Source organism: Heliangelus exortis, chromosome Z (genome assembly GCF_036169615.1).
Source record: "Heliangelus exortis chromosome Z, bHelExo1.hap1, whole genome shotgun sequence".
NCBI lineage: Eukaryota > Metazoa > Chordata > Aves > Apodiformes > Trochilidae > Heliangelus > Heliangelus exortis.
The window spans coordinates 46,136,787-46,156,542 of record NC_092454.1 but is presented as its reverse complement, the minus strand read 5'-3'; the positions used below and the strand labels follow the sequence as shown (position 1 = coordinate 46,156,542).

The following is a 19,756-nucleotide window of genomic DNA, read 5'->3' as shown; positions in this document are numbered from 1 at the left end:
TACCCTCCTCTAAACTGAAACCATTCCCCCCAGTCCTGTCACTACCTGACATCCAAAAAAGTCCCTCCCCAGCTTTCTTGTAGGCCCCCTTCAGATACTGGAAGGCTACAATAAGGTCTCCTTGGAGTCTTCTCTTCAGACTGAATAAACCCAACTCTCTCACTCTGTCTTTATAGGAGAGGTGCTCCAGCCCTCTCATCATCCTCATGGCCCTTCTCTGGACACTCTCCAGCACTCCCATGTCTTGTAAGTAGGGGGTCCAGGACTGCACACAGTACTCCAGGTGGGGTCTCACAAGAGCAGAGTAAAAGGGGAGAATCAGCTCCCTCGACCTGCTGGCCATGCTTCTATTGATGCATTCAAGGACCCAGTCGGCTTTCTGGGTTGCAAGTGTACACTGGTGGCTCATGGTGAGCTTCTCATCCACCAGCACCCCGAGGTCCTTTTCCTCAGGGCTGCTCACAATCTAGTCACTGCCCAGCCTGTATTATTGCTTGGGATTTCCTCGACCCAGATGCAGGACCTTGCACTTGGTCTTGTTGAACTTCATGAGTTTTGCATGGCCCCACCTCTGCAGCCTGTCAAGGTCCCTCTGGATGGCATCTCTTCCCTCCAGTGTGTCAGCTGTACCACACAGTTTGGTGTCATCAGTGAACTTGCTGAGGGGGCACTCAGTGCCATCACCAACAAAGATGTGAAACAGGACCAGTCCCAACACTGATTCGTGAGGGACTCCACTTGTCACTGGCCTCCACCTGGGCATGGACCCCCTGGAGCCACTCTTTGGGTGTGGCCACCAAGCCAGTGCTTAATCCACAGAGTGGTCCATCCATCAAACCCATGTTTTACCAGGTTGGAGACCAGGATGTTGTGTGGGACTGTGTCAAAGGCTTTGCTCATGTAATGAGCAAATGGTAATGCTCATCATTGGTAAATGACATCAGCTGCTCTTCCCTTGTCTATTGATGTTCTGACCTTTTCATAGAAGGCCACAAGGTATGTCAGGTGTGATTTGCTCTTGATGAAGCTGTTCTGCAACAGTAGAACAATATAGATTGAATTTTATTGAAGACCTTTGCATACTTTTTGTTTCCTGTAAAAGAATAACATTTCTGTTCTTTTCTGCTAGTGTTTTGTCCCTAAAAATGTTTAAGGAAATAAGCATGCCATAATTCTAGGCTTTTTCTTAATAATTTGTCTTTAATTTTTTCATTTCATCAAATGCAATTCCATGGACATGACCTTATAAAAATAAGCTTTTAATTTATGGCGTACTTAGAAACCTAAAGGATTCTTTTAAAAAAACATAGGCAGGTGAAATAGAGATGTTTTAAACATCCTGATGAGCAAGCTGTTTTTAATTTGATCTTCCTATTATAGAATGACAGACATTGGCTTTGATCCTGGCTGTAGAGTCAAGCTGGCAGTTTCTGTATAGGGAGCTATACAAGAAAAACAGCCATAAAAGTGTCCCAATAAAATGGAAAAGAAGTTAGCCCAGGCCCATGGATCATTCTTGAAATATTGAAGTTATTTTAAGGGTGAACTCAGCTATGGAAAAAGACCAAAAGTACCAATACTTTGGAAGACTAGCTGCCTGTACATCTACCAAGCACAGCTGCTGAGCAACAAAAATTGAAATTCTATTTAAACCATTTTCAGCTTTCTGTGATTACAAGACGCCCTGGAATAACTATGAAACTAATTGAATGCATGTGTGAAAAAATGTCAATAAACTTCATGTGTACAGATAATAGAAATACATCCTTCAGCTATATTACTCACTGTAACAAAGGTCTCAGAGTAGATTATAGGTAATTGTATATGGACAAAATGGTTTTATTTTCTGGGGTTGTGGTTTAATTGTTTTGGTTAGTGGGGTTTTTTTGTTTCTTTGTTTCGTCTGTTTGGTGGGTTATTTTTTTTTTTTTTAATGTTAATGAGATAGAAGAATCAGTCAAAATTATGAAGATTTGCCTGGAAAATAATTGCATGCATTTACATCTATAATTGTTTTCTTGAAGGCTAAGCTAATCCTAGTTACTTTGTTGTCAACTTAGGATCATTCGTAAGTACATAAATAACTATTATATTGACAAGTTCTTACCACATAGTGACCTGGTAGGTACGTACTGCTGTAGCTCAACGTTCATTTCCAATCTGCAGAACAGTCTTAGCAACGTTTTAAGTTCATTACATAGGAACGTAGCAAGTAATTTCGGAGGCTAGGAATACTTTCAAATTTTTGAGGCATTTAAGTGTCTCAGTGCAGTGAGAGGCAGAGAGGTCCTGCAGGAAAACACAACACACTACAGTGCATGGTGTGGCAAATGGAAGCTTGCCTCTTCATACTCCTTAAAAATATCTTCAGAGTTTGTACTTAAGAGAGGAAAAAGTAATTGAGTTTTACACATTTACGTATTTAGTTATTCAACTTTTTTCTACCTAGGTCAGTCTATTATTATAATCAGTGTAAATTTTGGTGGAATTTTATTTGATCCACAGAAAAATGATGACATGCCTTTTCCTGATTTTCCTGTAACATGCAGTGGTTAGAAGAAATCACATCACAAGGAAATGCTGATACTGTGGGTAATGCATTTTTTAAAATGCTTTGATAAAACAACAGTATTTAGCAGACTTCAAAAAAGAGGTGCTAGTATTTTAACTAGATTATAGGTAGGATAACTGAATTTGCTTTTTCTGTTTGAGGATAGTCCACAAGATGGGAAGTTTGCAACTGGTTTGTAATGCCATAAAGTCTGGGAGCACATACAAAACACAAGAAAGAGAGTAATCAATTCTTGTTTAACATATCTCATCTTAATAAGAAAATAGGATAGTATTTTTAAGTACTGTGAAAATCTCCCGTTGTCATCCGTTGGTGCTGGACCATGTTGGCTCACTGGCTTCTTTTATCATTACAGTAACTGAAATTGTTTTGCCTTTGGAATACAGTAAGATAAAGAGTAAAATCTTCATGGAGTTAACTAAGCATGAGCCATCAAGCACAGTGCTTTTATCTCTGCATGCCAGAACTAGGCTATTAGCAAAGTCACCTTGCTTTGGTTCTACTCTAGCTTTCTAGCCCAATATGAAGGCTGAAATTAGGATACAGAAACTAAAAGTGTCATTCTGGATGCAGTTCAGTGAAGAGGCAAATGAAGCTCAAGGAAGTGACACAAAGCTATGTTTTATGTGTGTAAGAATACTTAACTGCAACTAACCACTCAAAGTGGCAGGATTTTTCCTTATAGTCTAGGATCTGTGCCTTCTGACATCTGACCTTAAAGTTTAACTGCAAAATACACAATGTAAGATAGCTGGATATGCAAAAAAAAAAAAAAAAAAAAAAAAAAAAAAAAAGTGCTGTAAAATAAACAAGACCTCTTTGACAGATGCTTTGACTATCTCCAGGTTCAGAGCTGATTTTTTAATTATTATTATTTTGGGGGAGGGTACTGGCTTTATGGCAATACTGTGTTTACACATAGAGATCCTTTTTAATCCAGTGTAGGTTAGATTTAAGCAACCGGATACTGTATTGGTGTATTTAATGAATCAAACCCAGTGGTGGATTCCTCCCCTTTGGAAAGTTTTGGTGCTAAGACATATCATATAGAAAGTAATATAAGAGGGACTGGACCAGATGATCCTTGAGGTCCCTTCCAATCTGACATTATATGATTCTGTGATTCTGATTCTAATTTTAAAGACATATCTATTTCTATACCAGTAATTAGCTCTCAATACACAGAGGGATCCTTATTATCTGCTTATAACTCTCAGTAAGATTGCCAGTATATCCTTTCTCCTATGTTTCATAGAATCATAGAATGTTAGGGGTTGGAAGGGACCTCTAGAGATCATCTAGTCCAAGCCCCCTGCCAAAGCAGATAACCTAGGGCAGGATAACCACACAAAAATGCATCCAGGTGGGTTTTGAAAATCTCTAGAGCAAGATACTCCACAGCCTCTCTTGGCAGTCTGCTCCAGTGCTCTGTCAGCCTTCCAGTAAAGAAGTTTCTCCTCATGCTGAGGTGGAACTTCCTATGTTCTAGCTTAAACCCATCATTCTTTGTCCTGTTGCTGGGCACCACTGAAAAGAGATTGTCCTCATAGGCTTTCCTGTTTCAGCACAGTGTCTTACCAAAGACACTCTAAACCTTATTAAATTAGTAATTTTTCTTTCTATTTTCCTCTACTGAGTTATTGGTCAAAATACATTCCTTGTCAGTTAAATGGTCTGGATTTGGCCTAAAATAAAAAAAAAAACAAAACAGGAAAAGCTTCTTCTTTCCTTTCCCCCTCCCCCTTGCCTTCCCTTCCCCTTCCCTTCTTTTGCTAAATCAATGGGATTTTTTCAACTCTGTTGGAGCCAGTGGAATCATAGCTGGGAGGAAGATGACAGCTGAAGGCGGGATTCTTATTTGATACTTTATAGCCCTCTAATGCCACGTATCTTTTTTTCTGCCAAAACACAGTTTTGTTTTATCTCAACTACACATTAGTGTTTTATCAGACATTTTAAACTCTTAGATCAAAATACCTCACCTGCATCCAAGTAATGTAAAAAAGTAATGATGGCTTTACTAGAATTCCTTGATACTGATGCACCTACTATACTTTTTAAACCTTGGATCTGGAACACTATGTTCTAGATCACTTCTGGTTTTTTCTAAGTTGTTGTCCTGTTTCTACTAAGAATACTGTGAATATTTTCACTGATTTTAATGAAAACTGGAACAGACCAGTTTTCAATTTAAAGGAATTTCTATCAGTGAGAAATGCTTTGAAAATTTTCATTCTTGTTTTAAGTAGTGTAAACATTTACTACAATGCCTGTGTGTTTTCTTGGCTGCAGACCTCTTAGTTTGTAAGAAGGTAGGCAAGCAGACTGGGGAGGTGGCATAAAAATAAGTTTCATAAATCAAGAGTTAAATGCTATGTATTATTTACAGGTGGTTGAAGGAAAGCCATGCCCTGAAAGTCATCAATGACAGGTATATTTTTTTAAGTCCAGCACTTCTCATTTGACTAGTAAGTATGATAACATACCTTTGAAGTAATGATGAGCCAGCAACTGTATAAATCTGTGTACATATTGGGGTAATAGTTTTAAGAATTATTCTTAATTTTCTTAAGTATTCAGCCTATTAAGTGTGCATGAAAAGAGCTAGACCAAGATGACTGCAAAGTTTTCCTTCCTAGTTATAGAAAATGTCAAGGATGAGTATGAACAATACATATTTCTTACAGCATCCTTCTTTAGCTTTATGTTTCTTCTTTAGCATCACAGTTCCCTTGTGGAAAGAATGCTAAGACTAATGGGAAATAAAAAGGTGACTGGTGACAGCCAGTGTGGCTTCACTAAGGGCAAATCCTGCCTGGGAAATTTGGTAGCCTTCTATGACAGGGCTACAGTCTTGGTCATCTCCCATTTCCAAAGTATTTGACGCTGTCCTGCACTTCATCTTTGTCGCTAAATTGGAGAGATGTGGACCTGACGGATGCACCACTCAGTGAATAAGTAATTGGCTGGACGGTCACACTCCAAGAGTAGCTATCAACAGCTCTTTGCCCAAGTGGGCACAGTAAGGAGTGGCATTCTTCAGAGGTCACTACGGGGACTGGTGCTGTTTAACGTCTTTGTTGGGGACACAGACAGTGGGATTGGGTGGTCCCGCAGGAGGTTTGCTGACAACACCAAGCTCTTGTCATTGACACCCTGGGGGGAAAGGATACCACCCAGGGGGACCCTGACAGGCTTGAAAGGTGGGCCCCTGCAAACTGTGTGAAGTTCAAAAAGGCCAAATGCAAGGTTCTGCACCTGGGTGGTTGGGGCAATGATGATATTACATTGCCTTGCCATGTTGGACTGACTTTGTTTTGTCACCCTGGTGTGCAAAATGCATTAGTATATGGTGAATATGGTATATTTGAAGAAGGAGTAAAGTCTAGGATAATAATCTACTGCTGCTGCAGCAGTTCTGTAAAATGACTCATGACATCATAGGTATATCATACATGTAGCTGCTCTAATCCATATGTAATACATATGTAATTGTAAAAGTATTGATTCCTGCAGACAGTTGCCCTTTCACACTTCACCAATGGCATTTTGGGACTGTTCACCCACATACCATTTTGAGACTTGTTTTAATGAAGATATAATGAAGCAGAACACTTTCTTGATAGAAGATAATGGTATCAAATGACTGAATTATTTTAAAGCTCAAGTCCCTTGGTAACACATTGAAATGGATGAGTTCATGACCTCCATTTAGAGAATGTTGAGGAAGTTCAAGGAAATAAGTTACATACCTGAAGACCTGAAGAGTGAAGCAGAGAAAGCTCTTCAGAATTATTGGCTATGCAACCCTCAAAAATGAGTTACAAGCACATGATATGACCTTTTGGCTTATTTCAAGAAAGTGAAAATGCTCAGTGCCTTTGAAATCCTTTCTGGCCTGAGCTAAACAACCATTGCATTGCCAATTTGTCACCAGGTGTTTTATTACAAGACACAAAATATTATCTGGCTGTGTCTAGGCCTCAGCTTTTTTACTAGCCTGAACTCATTAGAATATCAACATCCAGCTGTAAAAGCCCAAAGACATTAAACATTAATTAATGTAACAGTAACACACTGTAAATACTCTGAAGGCAAGCAGAACTCATCTTTTACAATTTTTTTAGATCTCATGATGTCTAAATCACCCTTACTATTTTCTAGGGAATGGCTCATGATTTTTTAACACTTTTTGTTGGCAGTCCTGTTCTGTGCACCTGTGGGAAATCGTAGTTATTCTTGACAGTCTTATTTTGTAGACTGTAAAATTTTTGTGATAGGGGCACCACTTCAGTATGTATTAAAGTGAAGCTTTTTAAAATAGAGTCCTGCACCACAACTGGATCTTGGATCACTTTCAGAACCTGTATAACAATAATAGCACTCTGTAAATAATAACCAGCAGAAGGCCATATGCAGTGGCCTCTGTGCCTCAAGTACCTTACCTATTCAGGATTACTAGCATAAGAAACTGGAGAGTAGGATGAGAAGTCCTGAAGTGATTTTGCAGATATTTTTGTAAGTGATGATTTTTGAAAGGGATGATAGCATTATTTTCTGTCAGGCAGTTTGGGCTGCACTATGGAAGAAAATGGGCAGCTTGCATTACTGTTAGGATAGACAAGTGCTGACTAGTGGCAGAAGTCAGAAAATCAGAATATGAACACGGACTTGAAGAAACAAATGGAGAGCAGCATAAGAGAAATGATGCTGAATTCATCCAGGAGTATTGGGATTCTGGCTTGTGCCAGAAAAATTATTTTTCAGTTCAATGCAGATACTTAGTTTTATCCCAGACTTTTTATCTGGAAGAATATATAGCTATAGTGGTCCAATTGCAACTCACAGAAAATTTAGGAATTTAGGAAATGTTTAAGATTTAGGAAAAATTATTTAATTAGGTTCTGACAATTACCGTCACAGTATACTCAATATTATGCTTGATGCTGGAGTTTCTGTGGATCTTCAAAATACAGGATAAGCAAAGGTGAGAGTATTAGATGTTGCATTGAAACAGTGCCATTGAGTCATATTTACGTTTTCCAGAAAAACTGGGTACGAGTGTGTCTAGAAGGATTAGTAAAACAGTGCAAAAGTTTAAAGGGTTGCCTGGTGATTAGGGTGACATAGGAATTAGAAACAGCTTCACTATCTAATAGGTCTACATGAGTGCAAAACACATAGATCATTTTTCGTTTTCTTACGTTACTGAGGCAAGTGTATATGGGGATTTGAAGCAGATACTTGCTTTCACATTTCATCTTAAAAAACAATTTTGTGACCCTATCTTATCTGATGACTGATATTCACTTCTGCTCCATACCATGGGCTCCAGGGCAAGGCAGTGATTCTGGAAGTGGCAAGGAACTACGTATGGCAGAAAGAAGGGAGGTGGACAAGAAGCAGCAGCAGATTAGCTTTTCTGTCTTAAGATCTCTGCCCTCCTCTAAAGACTTCTGAAAAGTAAAGAGGTCCTTTCCATCCTCCCTTCCTTAATGGTCGATGGTGAAAGATAAGCCTAACCTTTACAGCTTTCATTCTGTGTCCTTTTGTTTCATTCATCTTCTCTCTGTGCTTTGAAACTTTTGAGAAAGACAGAACTTCTGCAAGAGCTGGGGGATGGGAGCCAGCAGAGGATGTACCACCTCAGGAGTAACAGAATGACCACTATTCATTATCATGTCTCCACAAACACAAATGAGGGAGGGCAGACAAATTACAACCCCCCCTGAACTGCGATGAAAAGGCAGCAGCTGTAGCTGTAAGGTAGGAGCTAATATTTGAAAATTACCTGTGGTTTGGAGACAGTATGACTTGGAGACGTGAAGTTTAGCCCCTTAGCTTCAGTTCAGCTGCACTGAAGTCATAGACCAAATTTTCATGGAAAGCCTTGAACAGCCAAGCATGTTTCAGCAAATCAACTGCAAAAGAAGCCTGATAGGAACAAGGAGAACCAATGAGTGCAATACAGAGGAGCCAGGTGAATGTTCTGTCAGCACCACGCATAAATCCTGCACACAGCTGCTGGTACATGAAAGACTATATGTTAGTGCAAATTATGCAAGCAGTTTGTACCATGCTGTGATCATGGTTTCTTTATATCATGTGAGAGATATTGTTGGTAGCAGTTCATGAGAAACATGGGACTTACTGTCATTCTTAGTGCCTCCTTTTTTACCTTGTAACTGTTTCATTGATGTTGATGCCTTCCAGTGCTTCAGTTCTTAGGCCTATGAAGCAAGGATGATGATGCTTATGTCTCACCAAGGTCCATCAGGAGAACTGTTCCGTACAGGAGGCAAGGATTTCTAGTTTATTAGTTAGAGTAGCCAAGGAGAAGTATTGAGGCTTTGCCTTAGGACTTTTTCTATCTCGTATTAGCTGCAAAGAAACCCTTTAGCTACCATTCGGTAAACTACAAAGTAGGAAATAGAAGAAAAACATTAGAAATTACCTTTTTAATTTTTGCAATGTCAACACCATATTGTCATGGAAATGCTGCTGGGCTTGAAGCAGCTGACTTTTTCCAGCCAGGCAGAAACTTGTAGTCAGCAACAGCAAGGAGGACTTTAACCCGTGCTTTTGGCAAGACTTACAATTAAGTTTATCCACGGCAGTTTAAGTATATTTTCACAGTTCTGACAGAAATATCCTGTGAGAACTAAGAAATTATTATGAAAATAGCCTTTAGAAAGTCAGAATGCTTCTGAAAAGTAGCTGTCCTCCAAGAGTACATGAAGTCCCTCCACGCATCAGGATTTAACTGCAGTACAGCAAATCTGCATGGTAAGGTTTTCAACTGCCTGAAATACAAAAGAATTTTAATGAGTGAGTGGCTTATTTTGTCCTGTGCTAGCAAAAGCACTGTGTGAATGTGACCCCACACTGCAGTGAGTTCAGAAGCCCAAAGCCAGCCCCTTCCTGGAGCAGCAGAAAATATTCAAGTTCTTTGCAGATATTCTTTTACATATAAATATGTATGTGAGTGTGTGTGTATGTATTTATGCTTCAGTGAACATTGAACTCTGCCCCTGTGTCCCTGCCCTAGCCCAGTCTGTAAGGAGACCTCTGTGCCAGGTATGTACTCCTGCTTTTGTCCTCTTTTCACCTGCTAAAAAACAGAGGAGGACCTGAGACTGAGTCTGAAGCAGAATATTATTTTTCAAACTAATAGATTATATTGTAGGTTTGCTTTAGAATTTACAGAGATGTCTCCAGCACTCCAGGTTCTCTGGATCTGTTGAACTCATGAAGATATGTCCATGACAAAGATATGACCATGACATCTCTTATTCTCATGCAATCAACCAGCAGGAGGAGTAAAACATGTTCTTTAAGAAAACAGGAGTCACATCACAGGATTCATGGTGTTGTATAGTCCCTACAAGGTCAGCTGACATTCAGAACTCATTTTCATCTAATGTGTCTGCAAGGTATTGCTGTTGCACCAGTCTATCTAAAGAAATCCTGATTAATGTTAAATGCTGTTATTTTCAAATTAAGACCACCTGTTTTCTTGAAAATGAAAGCACATTCAGCATTTCAAAGGAAAATTTAATGTCAGGGATATAGCCTGTTGTAGCACTGAATTGCCTAGTCTCAAATTTTATGAATGTTAAGGTCATAGGTCGGATCTGGAAATAGAACTTATGTCCAGCTGTGCTATAAGACCACCCCAAGGACAAGCCAATGAATTGTGTATAAGATTGTTAGGAAGAGGCTCTAGATTGAAAATTACCATCTAACATTTTCTTACTTTGTTGAGAATGAAGCTGTGGATAATTTGGGCCTGAGCAGCCTTTCACTGGCCTGCTATGTCAAGGAATGTAAGGAAGAAATTCAGATACATATGGAGAGAAGTGAGTTAAGCAAAATTACTTTCAATGGTAGGTTTGTCAGAGTTTTCAGATCCAGTGGCACTTCAATTCATCCTAAGTTGCAAGAAACAGCGAAGAATTTAACCTGGGCAAGCAGAAAATCTCAGAACATGCAATTTCTGAGTAAATGTGCTGAGGTAAAAAATTAATACATTGGACTAAAAGAATGTTTAGTTCTGAAGATCTGTGTGCCAATATTACTAGCAAAAGTAAGCTAACTGAGCAATTTGCAAGAACTCTTCTCTTAATTAGACAGCTACTGAATGGAGTAAATGATCTTTTTTGTTGTTGTTGCCTAGATTTTTCTCAGCTTGAAAAATGCCCAGTAGAGGCCATTTCTAGTCAAGCAGGTTTGCAATTCATTGTTTAAAGTGTTTTTTCCAATTATAAGTCACATTATCTGTGAATCTGGTGCTGGAAGCTTATTATTGCAGTTTTTCTGAACTCTGGTGGAGAAGTATCTGAACATAAAATAGAGGGAGTTGAAGCAAATCAATGCATTCCTGTGAGTCAAACAACCAGAGGGGCAGCCTCGAGTTGGGAGTGCATGGTCTGCGTGTACTACCCAAAACACCGGAATATTAGTCCATGGCAGCTTGGTTGATAACACTGAATTTTCCCCCTATTGCTGCTACAAGACAGACTATGTTATTCCTTCAATACATGTAGAAAGTGAGATAAACATTTTGGGTGGGTGTAAGTGAACAAAGAAATATAGGAAATGGGAGGTGATAACATTTGGAGCCAGAAGAAAATTGCAAATTCCTGCAAGTGCTTGTGACAAGTTATACCTGAAAACAGGCGATAAAATTTAGGGATGATTTCATTACAAGTGAAGTCATCTAGGAATACATAGTCCTAATCTTCTTGGGGGAATCCCACCTGGCTCACAGGGAATCATCATGGCATAGACTTGACAGTGCTAGAAGTCTTGCTGTGAGGAGATCTTTTCTTGATGTGCTCATTATAACCCCTATAGATTAATAAGAAAAACAGCCTTTTTCAACTTTGCCAGGTCTTACATATAACATATGTATTACTTATGTATAACATAACATAACATAACATAACATAACATAACATAACATAACATAACATGACATAACATAACATAACATAACATAACATAACATAACATAACATAACATAACATAACATAACATAACTTACATATAAGAAGGCCTTAACAAATGACATGACATTTACATGTAAAAATTACTTTTATCCTCCTAGAAATTTACTATTGTTTGCTAGTGGAATGAGGAAATGCTTTGGATGGTCCAGTACAGCAAGTCTGAACTCGAAAAATACTCCAGGGTGTCAGAGTTTAGCACTGGGCTGGCAATTAAATGAATGACAGATGCTCTCTATTTATCTCCCTCCCTGACAGAGAAAGAAAAGAGAATAAGGGGGGAGACTTTTAGGCTGGAAACTAAATTACACGGCTTTAATGAAACAATGATGATGAAAAAGGAATAATGATTAAATACATACAAATACACACAAAAGTGAGATCTTCTTCCTCCCTCCTTCCCCTAGTAATGCCCACATCACCACGAGGCTGCAGGGCAGCCCTGGAAAAGTCCCAGGCTGGGCTCTTGGAGTCAGCAGCAGAGGTGGGGCTGGAGGCAGGAACACAAGGACTCAGGAGGACTCAGGGATGGGGATCAGAGGCAGATGAATGGGTGGAATCACCCCAGTATGCCAGACATGCATGAATAGAACTTGACCCTCGTGATCCCTCAGATTTATACTGAGTATGACACATAATGGGATGCAATACTCCTTTTGGTCAGTTCTGGTCAATTGTGTGTTCCACTTCTCCCTAGAGGGCTGCAGGTGTCACCACCTAACTCCCTTTCTCTTTCTGGAGCATAAGATGTTTCTCAGCACCTTATCAGTAAATGTTTTGCAGGTCTGCTATAGACTGACAAGTCAATTTCAGAGCTGTGGCCACGTGCAGCTATCAGTATGGTGCCACCAAGCTGGCAGCTCTTCTGTTTCTCTAGCCTGTGGGTTCAGGGGGCCTTCTGACATTGCATATGTCAAGATCTCAGTGCTTCTTTCACATTTTCCCCTTTCATGCATCTAATAGACTGCAGCAAAGCAACGTGGTCCTTAACAGGGTAGCAGGAAAAGCTAAGAGGGAATTTGGTGAGGCTGAGAAAACTAAAGAAATACAAAGCTTTGACAAGAAGAGTAAAAGACAGGAAAATATTTTCCCTTCACTCCCTTGCTGCAGGCAAAAGGGTATTATTTTTCCTTTGCCATTTTACTGATGAGAGGACAGAATCACCCAATGTATGCATGATAATTAAATCAGTTACTTCATGTTCTATATACTTTAATTACTACAGTAATTAATAAAGTAATACTTTATTAAGTAATAAAGTAATACTTTATTACTACAAGATGTATATTAATTTATATTTTGTTCTATTTTAACTTGTTCTGTTTTATATTCTTAGATTTTATTTGTATGTACTTAGAGACCAGTCCTATTAATCTGATTTCCCTTTTTATCACAGAACTAGTCTTCTTGTGGTCAGTGGTATTGCTGAAATTATACCAGAGAAACTTCTATGTACATATACTAGGCCCATTAGTTTTTTTATTTGTTCAAATTTAAGCCTGCACGACAAATTTCTATAATAACAACAAGGAAGGCTCTTAAATAGTTGTTTTGCTTGTACTAATTAATTTCTTATTATTTATATTGCACTATTTTGTTTGTATAATTTATTTTACTGGAACTGTAGTATAATAAACAGAACAAACATGACAACAACAACTATTACTAAAATAATTCCTATGCTTTTATGCATGAATAGGATTTTTATTACTGTTTTTCTCAGAAGCTTTCATGTTAAAATAATGTGACTGCTTCCGATTGCATGTTAGTCCATATCACTTAATAGGTTACTTATCACTGAGTGGTAATTTATTTATTTAATTTTTTAAACATTATTACAGTATTACAGATTCAGTTCCTTAGAATTTTAAGTAACCGAAAAATAGGGACTCAACTGGAAATTGCTTAGGTTTTTGTTCTCAGCAGTAGATAGATTGGCTCAGGTTTTTGTCATGCTATGTCTGCCTTTGGCTTTCTGGCCTTCAGCACTTTGAAAGCTTCAGTATCTCAAACTGGGTGTTCCACATCACTTCTTGTTTTGAAAATGCTCGTCTGATCATTATGTTTCATCTCCTCCCTGGGAGCAGTAAGGATTATATTTAATGCTGTATTTTCACCATACTATCCCACCACACATATCCATTTTGCTTTCATTTGTTGCTTTTATTTGCATGTGTGGTAAGTTTTCAGCATGCTTAGTTCTGTGCACTTGGATCTGCAGACTAAGCATGATGGATTTTTTAGTCTCTCTCTTTGTGCTCAGTGAAAGTGCCTTTGTACCATCAAGTACTTGTTTCACCTTGCTGCACCTCAACGCAGCTTACACAAGCAATCACAATAGCAATACTGTTCTAAGAAACAATGGCAGAGGCATTCTACTTTTTAAAAAGTAAGAGAAAGTTATTTTCTTCTGAATGTCTTCGAGACAAGTAAGTCCTTCTCTTAATTTTAACATGGACCCTTTGAAGTCTCTGACTTCAGCAAGCTGGTTTGTGCTTCCCTGTTACTATTCTGATCTCTTTATGTGCCTGATCGAGGGTTTTATATTTCAAAAGCCTAGAAAGCCTTCAGTGCCTACGTAGTAAAATTCTTTACTCAAGACGGATCTCTGCTGTTTCTCTGCATTATAAACCACATCTAAATTTATTTAAGGTGATATTGGGCAGCTTGCATTTGGCAAGGTAGGAACCTTAGAGAGAAACTGAATTATGTAAGAGTTTATTTTCACAGAATGCATCCATGTCATTTCCACAGATTTGTGTTCTTCATATGGTGAGGACAACAGAACTGGATGCAGTATTCCAGGTGGGGTCTCACAAGAGCAGAGCAGAGGGGGAGAATCACCTCCCTTGATCTGAGGCCACACTGCTCTTGAAGCATGCTAGGACACTGCTGGCCTCCTGAGCTGCATGAGCAAACTGCTGGCTCGTGTTGAGCTTCTCATCAATCAACACCCCAAAGTCCTTCTCTGCAGGGCTACTCTCAATCCACTAAAATAAAAGGTGTTACAAGTTCCTGAGTGCATTTTCACTGTCTGCTTATATTTCTTTGCAAAAATCATAGAATCATAGAATCATAGAATTAGCCGGGTTGGAAGGGACCTCAGAGATCATCAAGTCCAACCCTTGACCCACCGGTGCGGTTACCAGACCATGGCACTGAGTGCCACATCCAGTCTCTTTTTAAATGTCTCCAGGGACGGAGAATCTACCACCTCACCAGGCAGTCCATTCCATTGCCTGATCACCATCTCCGTAAAGAAATTCTTTCTAAAAAAAAAAATATTGAAGACTTGCTATTTGTTGCTTAGAGAAATCAAGTGATGGTGTCAAAACAAGCGTAAAAGAGCTATAACGGAAGGTAGATTATGATTAACAGAGCTGTCTTTATTCACTGTGTATGCTGTGTTCTCTTGGGCACTGAATGCATAACTACACTGGCAGTTGTTAAAGTGGATGGCCTACATTGGTAGAGATGATGGGAAGGGGAAGAGAAGGGAACAATCATTTAAGAAGCTTTTGTTGGTTTTCTCCATGCTTTCTAACAATACAAATGAACTGCAATCGATGCAATTTTCTGACTACATCAAGTGCTTGTTATGGAGAAAAGGAACTGTTTGCTTGACAATTGCTTTTGTTTGCTCTACATTGCTTCATGCTGGAAAGAAGTAGTGATTATTCTTTTTTTAATTACCATCTGACTTCATAATGGAAAAGAATGAGGGAGTTTAAAATAGACACATGAAGGACACAGTAAACTGGTTGTTAAATAATACCAAAAACATTGCTAGGCAGATGCAGAGAAGGCACCACACTATACAAACTTGTGATTACCTGTTAGGAAATCACAACCTGACATTTTTATGGATGCTGTGATCTAGTAAGGAACTGACTTCACAGGGGTGCGTCCATTTTTGTGCTATGAAAGCAAAGCTGTCGTTGTAGCCAGTATTTAGCATGTAATAAGGATACATTCAGAAATCCATTAATCCAAATCCTCCTGTAGGACACCATTAAACAGCTGGTTATTTGGAACAGAGTTCTCACAGGGAAGGCATGGCACAACAAGTTTTATCCAGAGATGTACTCAGGCTCTGAGTAGATAAGGCAAAGGAAGTACAACTAATTGAAAGAACATTGTGTCACAAAGCATATGGCTTTAAAGGGTGGACGCCAGATGTAGGATCTGGTTTTATTGCTGTTGAAGTATTTGAGTGGGCTAATGAAGGGAGGGTGTGTATGTAGGCTTACCACTAACAACAAAAGGTTCTACAAATTTAATTACTGCAATAGAGCAGTTTACTTATATGCATTTTCAAATGTAGCAAATACTGTACTTCCAAATTGTCAATTATAGATAGCTATGCAATAAAACCTGGCAAAAGTTTTGTTAAAGTTGCATAGTCAATCTTCAAAAGCCAGTAACTTTCAGGATTCGTTTCCATTGGGCTTTAATTCCTTTCTCTTCTACATATATATATGGCTATGCCGGTTTTAATTACACGTGATGTTTTCTAGTACGTTGATTTCAGAGAATAAACAGACCTGAAAAGGTACAGATAATAATGGGATGTTTTCTCTTCACAGCATTTCCAATAAAACACTGAGATCTGCATTACATTACAGGCACTGACCTGCTCCAAATCAACAGCCACCTCCTGCTTTTTCTGAATTTGCATTTGTGATTCATAAAAAGCCAAAAAAATATCATGGAAGTGGCAGTAAGAAAGGCTGTAATTTTGTCATCTGTTTATATTTCCCGTTCTTTATGGGGGTTTGATTGCCATATTCTACCTTCTGTGAAAGAGAGCATTACCTGTCTCTCAGGGTGGGAGAGGAACCTGTTGAGAGTTGATGGAGTGGGGAAGGTTATTTTCCATACTGCAGAATTAGTCTAATTGCTGTGCCTACAGCTTGATTGATTAACATCTTCAGCAGCAGATGCGAGAAGCTCTTTCACACCACCGCATCCCATCAGGACTGGGAAAGAAGACCAAGGGCTGTTTTGTGCTCTGCCCTCTCTTCTGATGCCCTTCTACCCACAACATATTAGGTCTCTACCCAGTTTAAGGGGATTTTAAAGTTCCTCATGGATGCATTGCCAGCATTTTTTAATCTCAGGAAAACAACATACTCTCTAGTCCTGTTCTTAGAAATAACAGAACACTTCTGGCAAAACTTTGTCATTCAGATTGAGGGAAATCATCAATTCTTTACAGACAGCTGGTATGTAGAGTTTCAGCTTGGGTGTTCAGTTTAAAGAAAACTTAAAATCCTGAAACTGAGGTCCTGAGAATGGGAAAATATATGCTGATTTACCGAGTATACCAGTCCCTAGCATATAGTTTTGGCCACTATTATTTCTCTTATTGAGTTTACAGCATTAAAAAATATATCTATTGAACAAACTTGTGGTGGGAATGAACTTACTTTCTTAGTTATAAAGTGCCTTAAGTGTGAGGAGTAGCAGGTGAGAACTGTTCTGTTTAAAAGAGCTGATGATTTGACAGAAAATAAAACCAGGCCAGAGCTTCTTAAAGAAACATGGAGACAGATGTGTTGGATTTTTACAGACATTTTTTCAAGGTTAGAGGATGAATATAATTTTTTTCTCCTGGCACTGCAGCAGCCTTTGCTCTGTTCTCTGTACCTATTACTCTTAATCTAGTAAGAAAACACTGTACCAAAGAGTGGTGTGCATGGCTGACTTTGGCTTAGGCTGACATAAATTAATACTGCTTCTGCAACTATAGGAGCATTTATTTGAAGTAAACCTTTCTCAGATTTATAGACAAGGATCAAAACTCCATGGATAGTAAAGCAGGAGAACAGGTCAGTACTTGGTAAACTTCCATCTCTTTTTTTCTCAGCCACAGGTGGGTGTGTAGTGTGGAAACAAAGGAGAGTCTACAGCATCCTTTCTGCATCCTTCAGCTGCCTTTGTGTGGCTCCCCTAAGGTTAAAGGCAGAACTGTAGTTCCTTTATTTGCAGGAGAACAGTGGATGATGTCTCAAGGAGGTTTGACAGCTGCCACCTATAATGGATCAGAGTGGATGGGCAGGCTTATTCTGCACTGGAGTGTTTAGAAGGAGGTATCACCTCACAACATGCTGCTTTGTCTGAAACTTGTAATTTAATTATCTGACAAGGGAGGAATTAGTGCCCTGACTGGATTTCCTGATGCCCTTAACAACACAGCCAAATGATAACTTATGGAGTGAGAATTGGTTTTGATCATTTAGCTGTAGATATGATCACATCAGGAAGATGCAGAAGAAGAAACACCAGGAAGCAAAAACAATGCACGGTGAAGTCACCTTACTTTTGTTGTGGAAAACCAGACCTGACAATGTATTATTTGTCTGCCACTTCCTACACTGCATCTTGTGCCTTCTGTTAGGATACCAGCTGAGTGAGAACTACCAAGTGAGGCTCTGCACATTTTAAATGTCTCTGTGCTCTAGTAGAAGGAAAAGAAACAAAGGCTAGCAGTGCTCGGATATTTTCTTCTTCCTGTTGCTGGCTTAGGTGCTCTGAGAACAAACTGAATGTATAGACTGTATTTTCAGTGTGAAAACCTCAAGTGTTGGAAAGGAAGTTTTCCATGTGTGGCTCTTTCAAGGTTATAATTGTCTTCCTCTTTACTACTTCTTTAATATACCTGAAAGTACTAATATATACTGAAAGTATTTTTAGCTGACTTGCCAGGGAAACCAATTCAGAAAAAAATGCAAATTCTCCTGATGTTTCCATAAAATAATGGAAATTCCATCATGGTGAATATAGTACCGGCAAGAACTCTTTAAATTCCAATTCATTATTTCAAGGTTGTTACCTAGAAGGGAAGAAACTATTTTGCCAATATTTAACCCTTCATTTAAGTTATTTCAGAATTTGCAAATCCCGGATTGAAATAATGAAAATTTTTCTAGGTAATAATAAACTTACCCTTCCCAGATGTAAAAGAATGTGCAAAAATGTTTACCTCAGAAATTTAAACACTTGACATGCATACGCTCAGCAGCAGCAAATACATCCTGTGCTTAGCTCATGTTGTAAACATCAGCATGCACTTGTTTGTGGTGGGACCAGACTTTGACCTCTCCAATCATACCCAGTTTGCAAGAGCAAATCTTTGCTGTTAAGAGATCTGACCAAATGATTCAAAGCTCAAGGTCTTTTAGGGCTGCTTGAATGCAGGGAAGATGAAGAAAGGAGGAAAGATGCTTACCTTCTTCTTGTTCCAGGACCACATTGCTGGCTCTGTTTTGAATGTATAAAGGATTGATTAAGTATGACATTACATAGCCTGGAATTTTTTCCAGAGATATAAAGGCCCCAGATTCAAACTTTTTGGATCTGGAAGAATGTTGTCAGTTGTCTGATCATTAACTGATAAGACAGAACTCTTAATTACTTTTTGAGTGCACATGATTGTAAAGCATGGCACCAATTATTCATCCAGATTCATCTCAGTCCCATTGAAGTCTATTTTTTGTTTCAAATTGTGATACTGATGTCACCATTTTTTTTAAAGCAATGTGTTCTTCATTCTCAAGAAAAACAGAAACATAGCAGCTTCTGGACAATATCATACGATTTAGAACTATTTAGCTCCAGCACAGACATGAAAACAAACTACAATGGGTGGTGCTATTTTGACAGGTCAAATCCATCAAAGCTGGCAAATGTTTGAAAGTGTGGGAGTTTAATTTTCTGTTTTTCAAGCCAAGGAACAATTAAAACAAGCATGAAAAGTGCCTGTTTCTTTTCTCTACAGATTGTTTTGAGGTCAAACTGTTTCCAAATGTTTCCATCCCAAAACACTGACTGATGAATTCTAAATCAAAGAGAAAGAGACAGAGAAAGAAAGAAGAGAGAAGAAGAAAGAAGAGAAAGAGAGAAAGAGAGAAAGAGAGAAAGAGAGAAAGTGAGAAGAGAGAGAAAGGAGAAAGAGAGAAAGAGAGAAAGGGAAAGAAGAGAGGAAGAAGGAGAAGAAAGAGAGAAAGGGAGAAAGGAGAAAGGGAGAAAGAGAGAAAGGGAGAAGGAAGGGAGAAAGAAAGGGAGAAAGAAGGGGAGAAAGGAGAAAGAAAGAGAGAAAGGGGAAAAAAGAGAAAGAGAGAGAAGAAAGAGAGAAAGAGAGAGAGAAAGGAAGGGAGAAAGAAAGGGAGAAAG

The 19,756-nt window shown here is 38.8% G+C and overlaps 1 long non-coding RNA gene across 2 annotated transcripts; it reads right to left on the bottom strand.

Annotated features, from left to right (window-relative positions):
• Positions 1-935: 935 nt before the first annotated feature.
• On the bottom strand, positions 936-18,969 carry LOC139789977 (uncharacterized). Of its 2 annotated transcripts, none has more exons than XR_011723321.1 (4): positions 18,813-18,969; positions 9,027-9,375; positions 8,364-8,493; positions 936-7,939 (listed from the first exon to the last, which is right to left on the bottom strand). It is a non-coding gene; the product is annotated as an uncharacterized lncRNA (long non-coding RNA). The 2 variants fall into 2 exon arrangements; XR_011723322.1 differs by lacking the exon at positions 18,813-18,969 and adding an exon at positions 18,567-18,647.
• Positions 18,970-19,756: the final 787 nt, after the last annotated feature.